This window comes from Cupressus sempervirens, chromosome 6 (genome assembly GCF_028749045.1).
Source record: "Cupressus sempervirens isolate cs-2001-9-10 chromosome 6, ASM2874904v1, whole genome shotgun sequence".
NCBI classification, from domain to species: domain Eukaryota; kingdom Viridiplantae; phylum Streptophyta; class Pinopsida; order Cupressales; family Cupressaceae; genus Cupressus; species Cupressus sempervirens.
The window spans coordinates 347,033,937-347,039,936 of record NC_143123.1 but is presented as its reverse complement, the minus strand read 5'-3'; the positions used below and the strand labels follow the sequence as shown (position 1 = coordinate 347,039,936).

General features: G+C 37.4%; 1 protein-coding gene across 14 annotated transcripts in view; it reads left to right on the top strand.

Annotated features, from left to right (window-relative positions):
* Positions 1 to 511: 511 nt before the first annotated feature.
* POK (Vps52 / Sac2 family) overlaps positions 512 to 6,000 on the top strand; it is a 227,940-nt gene continuing 222,451 nt past the window's right edge. For 4 of the 14 annotated variants that reach the window (XM_089788133.1, XM_089788132.1, XM_089788137.1 and 1 more), the window contains exon 1: positions 512 to 618. The gene's annotated coding sequence lies outside the window, so the exon portion shown is untranslated. Of the gene's footprint in view, positions 918 to 1,006; positions 1,132 to 6,000 lie in introns of all 14 variants that reach the window. The other 10 variants (XM_089788129.1, XM_089788134.1, XM_089788124.1 and 7 more) reach the window with 4 other exon arrangements.

Here is a 6,000-nt window from a genome sequence, read left to right as displayed (position 1 = left end):
CTCGACCTCTATATCTATATCTCTTTTTCTTTCTTTTGCACCCTGACTCACTTCCTTTCCCCCTTGCTATCCCTATCTCCACCTCTCTTCTTTTTACCTTATTGCAAACATGACTCTTCTCCTCACTCTCCCTCCCTCTTGCTATCACTATATTTACATCTCTCCCTCTTACACACATGATATGAACTTAGTGATAATGAAATTTAAAAGTTTTATTTCGATTATAATTGAATCCTTATAAATAGATGCATAATTAATTTGAAGTGATCTCTTCTTTATTAAGATGTTTGATGCAAAGCAACATCATGTTTTAATTCCCCTCCCAATTAATCTCATGCACTACAAAATTTATACCAAAAATAGACCAAAATTTTCCTTTCTACCCCTCTTATTAGTGCTTGCACAACAATGTACGATTCTTCAATTGACCCATACCCAATGCAATCTTAAGGTGTAATTGCTGAAATGTTTAGTTTTTTTTAAAACTCCACTTCCGAAAACAGTTAATCCGAAACACCAGAAAATATCTCACATTCCAATCTCCGTAATCTATCTGTTTGGTAGTAGCTTTCCCCAGGAATTCGTCTCCCGGCATGTAAAACATCTTCGAAGCTTTTGGTACATTTTTCGCGTCATGCCTGAAAACTAATTTTAATTGGCAAACAATATTTTGGTATTAAGATCTGCGAAAATCTTGTCCCGACCTCAAGAATCTACTAGCTCTAGAACCTTCATAATTTTAGATCTACTTTTCGCTCACTGCAAATGGTTTGAAGGAGCAGCTGTAGAGAGCGTGGTCCTGGTTCATCTCATTTAAACAAAAAAAAACTGCTTTGGTTGAGTTTCAGAATAATTTTCCTGCAAACTTTTCCCATTTTGTCTCATTGGCAGCACAACACAATTGCGCAAATTTTGAGGTAAGTCACTTGCCATGGTTTCAGTGATTTTGCTTTGGATGATCTATAATCGGCAACATCGTTTTTATCGTGTTTTATTTCACGGAAAGGAATACAGAGTTAGGCGCTCATCGAAAAGTTCTGCATCGAAAAGTCCTGCATCCCTCCCACGAATTTTTACTGTGAAGTCGGGCATCATTGTAGAGAAAATAATAGTCAAGAACCCTTAAAAATGGTATTTCGAACCTCTGAAAAATGTTTTAATTTTCTTCAAAGCTTGTCCTCATTTCCGTACAAACATTAGTCGAATTTGAACGAATTTAATGGAAATGTTTGATGTTTGTCCAAATTCGAATTTCATTCATGAAATTCAGCGAACTCTGTGACATAGTCCAGATTTATCATATATTCATAACCTGCAGATCACTATATTGAGATCAAAACTTACTTTCATTTCTGTGTCTTTACTGTACTCGTTAATTGCAAAATCTCATGTGCCTTATATCTGTTATTTGCATGCAAATGCAATGTACATGCTAAGAAAAACAAACAGCAAAGGTGCAAACCCGTAAACTGAAATTTACCATGCAGCGGTATACAATCTAATATAAACAGTGATATTGGAGTAAAACTTAAGGCCAAAGTGGAAGTGATCTTTGTTCTGCTAGCTTGCAAACTCTTAGACAAAATTACTCTTATTGAGAAAGTGCAACAATTTTGGGCAAGAAAACCATTGGGGATCTTACATTGATCAAATAAATTTTGGATTTTACTCACTATGTCCAAACAAGAATCTTTAACAAGGACAATATTTGTGAGGCATTTGTACTAAAAAGTAGTCAACATTCACTATCTCCAAGTATTATAATTTTTGTGAGAGAATCTTGGCAACCTTTTAACGTGATGTTGGTTAATAAGGCTATTTATAATGTTCTTCCCTCGCCAACCTGCAATTTTTGAAATAAGTGAAAAAATGCCTCCCTGCTGCAACTCTGATAGCAGAATGATTCTCAAATTATAAATAATCGGTCAGCAGTCTGTAGAAAATTTCTAGGAAAAAATAGCAAAGAAAACAACCCACTTGATTTTAGAATCATGTGCCATAGGTTGCAAACCTAAATTGCAATTTTTCTTACCTCCGCGACTCATTCAACATTGGTGTTGTGTGCTCTAGTCAATGTGACTTGTGAATCTGTGCTTCTAAAAGTATGAATCTGGTCCATATTTCTCTTAATTTTTTTTGACTTTTGGCCCTAAAAACTTCCAAACTTTTTCAAAAAACCTTGCTATGATTTACCGAAGAAATCAGCATGCAATTTGACAAAGAACAATCTGTGATTCTGAGAAAAACATTTCCACAAGGTTTTGCAAAAAAAAAAAATTGATTAAAAAAAGCCACAGAAAAAAATGTCACAGTTTTGTACAGAAAAATGACATGGCTTCCATAGAAAAATGATGTGATTTTCCTGCACTTGATTTTCTACTGATTTGACATACTCCTGGTTCTTGATTCCTCAATCCATCTTTGCCTACTGATAGCCCATATTTTCACTGTGCCAAAATTCTGAAAATATTTTGTGAAATTGCCTTGAAGAATATTGTGCAGTTAGGGTTTCTCATATATTGTTGTCAAGTTTCCTATAAAAGCCCTAACCTAGCAGGTTTATGCCCTAGTCCATTTCAAAATTTCGCCCTAACCTAGGATCATGCACATGTTCTAAGAATTGCATCCTTACCTTATCATTAAAGTTTTCTTATTCTATGATCAGGTTGGTCTTTACCCTAAGTTTTTGTGTGTAGCAGGAGATTTCATTCGATTTTCAAGTCTTCTATGTCTCTTCACGATCTTACGATCAAAGTCTTTGGCGTGGAGTCGTAGGTCTAAGGTTTTCAAGCTCCCGATGTTACGATATCCAATGCAAGCGTAAAGGCATAGAAATGTTAAATATGGGTTCCGCTCTTACGCTCAGGATGGCAACATATCATCGTAAGTGTTCTTGTGATGGCTAGTAGGTGTTAAAATCTTATGATAGGAGGAGCAGTGTAGAAGCATAAAAGCTTTTGAATGGACCCTCGACCATACGAAAAGTACGAGAAGCAGGAGATCATAAGATATAAAGTTCTAAGGTTATATACTGTTACGATCTTACGATTTGGGGCCTAGCGCATAAGCGTAGCAGAATTCAACACATGTCAATAAAGTTCCTTGATGATACAAAGATAGAAGATCGATCGTAAGATCGTTAAAGCAGGATACAAAGACTTTTGCAACTATGAGACAAGGCAAAGTGTAAGATTGGAGGATGAAATAAGAAGGGTCTCGATGCTATGTTGAAGAGTTAAGCATATGGTTGTAAAGACTAAAGCAAAGCATATGTTAGAATCTCCGCAGCTACAGTAAACAAAGATAACAGTTGGCGTATGGTTGAAAGGTTAAGACAATAGTTAGTAGAAAACTCTTGGTGTTACGATGGAAGTTTAGGTAGCTGTTAGCGTGAGACCGTAAAGAAGTAGGAAAGAAGCCACGATGCTAGTGAAGTGTAAGATTGTAAAGGTTCAGATATACATATTTGATGCTATGAAGATGTTTGTAGACTGCCAGGCGCTAAGTTCACGGTCTGAAGGTAACATTGCAGAGAATGCTACCGATCTTACAATAAACTGATAGGCGTAAGGCCTTAAGAAGTATAAAAGTGCTTTCCACAACTATGATAAGGGATTGAGTGTAAGATTGTAAAGGTCATAGTTCTTGTCTACGGGGTTATGAAGGGTTTAAATTTCAAACTGAAAACGTAAAATCACAAGCCCTAAATATAACACAAAAAAGTGTTTTTTGTTTTCTCTAAGCTGGAAAACGATAGAAAGATTTCGACTAATGAGATTAGAGAAGGTACAATAAAGTGCTAAGTTGGAAAATCAAGTCGACGCTTCATGAGGTGACAAAAAAATTGAGAATTAAAGCTCGTGCATTCAGGAAATCAATGCAACAAAAGAGTTGATGAAGTATGCAGGACGTAAAAGGCATTCACCAGGCTGATACAAAATACCGTCTGTAGAGCACGAAGGATTTGAGAAGTTGTAGAGTTTTCAGTGTGAAGATTTCAGAGTTTCCAGTTGCTAGTCGCAGAGCTGCCAGATTTAGTTTGCAGTCAAGATGTCAGAGAAAGAAGTAGAGGAGATTCAAGCTAAAGATATGGAGGTTGCAAAAACATCGACCTCTAAAGGAGGAAAGACTCGGCAGAGAAAGCCAAACAAATATGCAGACCAATGGATGAAGATATTCCCAGACTCATCAAATGCCATCTCTGCAAATGATCATGATTTCAGAGATCTATACTTGTTCTGTAGGGATGCTATTTGCCCTGGTGTCAACGAATATGAGTTGTTCAGATACTTCTACAATAATAGGTTTGAGAAGATCCCTATCTGCAACCCATGGAGGAAGAATTTGGCAAAGCTACTGTTCTTAGAAGTGTATGTAGATGTTAATTTGGTAAAAGCCTTAATCAAGTCTTACAATCCAACAACCAAATCATTCCACAGGCATGACAAGAGTATTTTGTGTACATTGGATCGTGCTTCATTCATTGAAGCTTTTGGATTGGAGGGTCAAATGAGCGTCCCACTGGATATAGATGAACTTCAAGGGAAGTTTGAGAGGAATACAAATGCCTACATTGGGAAGGCTATGCCCTATGGACCTCAAGAAGGTGGGGGATTATCCTAAGAAAGTGGATAAAATGATGCCTGTGGGCAAATTCAAAAATTGCTTTTAGAAGACTGTATATGGTGTGCACAAAGTAGTGGGAAGTGATGGTTCAGATATGATGTATGGGTCAATATACATCATAGCCCGGGATGTACAAGATGCCTACCATAGTGGGGAAAATGACTATGTGGCTTATATCCTTGAGAAGATGCAAGGACACATTGAATCAGCACAAAGATGGGAATTGGGGAATTTCAAATTCCACCATTATTCATTGCTAATGCATCTTATCCTGTACAAGAATGTGGGATACATCAGTCCAGATTTCATATCTGATGAAAATGGGGAGTTGCCAATGCAACTATGGACACGGGTATGGGATAGATTTGACCATTACTCTGATTCTATTTCCTTTTTCAATAATTTCAGTTCAGTGATAATGAGAATGTTAGACCCTAGCTTCTTTAGAGCCCCTGAAATTTTGAAAAGTTTATTGAGAACAACCCTCCTGCCTAAACAGAAGAGATTACATCACAATTGGGGTGATATCGTCTTGTCTCGAATCTTTTCTCTTATGAGAGTTTTTGCATGTCCCCAGCCACCCCATATACTGCCAAATATATCCCTCCTAGACTTGCCATCATTGAATTCATGTGGCAGTTAATCATGGTTGATAGGGAATATTTAGGGCCGAAATTGCATAAGGGCACCTTTTTGTGTAGATGTTTCAAGATGGGGGACTTTTCAATTGGAAAAGAATCCCTGGACCAAATCGATGCTTTCCTTAGGCATTACAACCTATCCACTGACCCTTATAGAATGTATGATCCAAAGAACTTCGTGAGAAATACTTTGACGGAGATCAGGGGTTATGTGTTACCTATTACCAAGGAGTCCCCCCTTGAAGATCTAATCACAAACATTGTAGCTGAAGGGGAAGCTACAAAAAAGCGAAGAAAATTTGATGATATCATGAGGGTAGAGAAGGAGTTGAAGAGGACAAACCCAAATTTTAAGGGTTTTTCCTTAGATGTCCCATATCCATACGGGCTGAGGAAAATGGTAGACAATTATAGTGACATCATGACACAAATGCTTGAAGAACCAGAAGGTGAAGAAGCAAGGGTAAACCCTGAATCCCATGAGCCTGATGTGGTCCTAGAAATTGAAGAGGATGAGCCAGCAGAAGTGTCATGGGTTGCCAAGGGCAACAAAAGGCAAAAAGTGATCCAAATACTTGATAAGGTAAAGCAAAGGACATTGCAATTGATGCTTGGAAAGAATCAATATTTTGCTGATTTAAGACAAAACTATTTACAGGATAGAGTGATAGCAGCAGAGAATTCTTTGCCTGATTTGCAGCTGGCAGTAGCTAGACTGGATGATAGGATCATC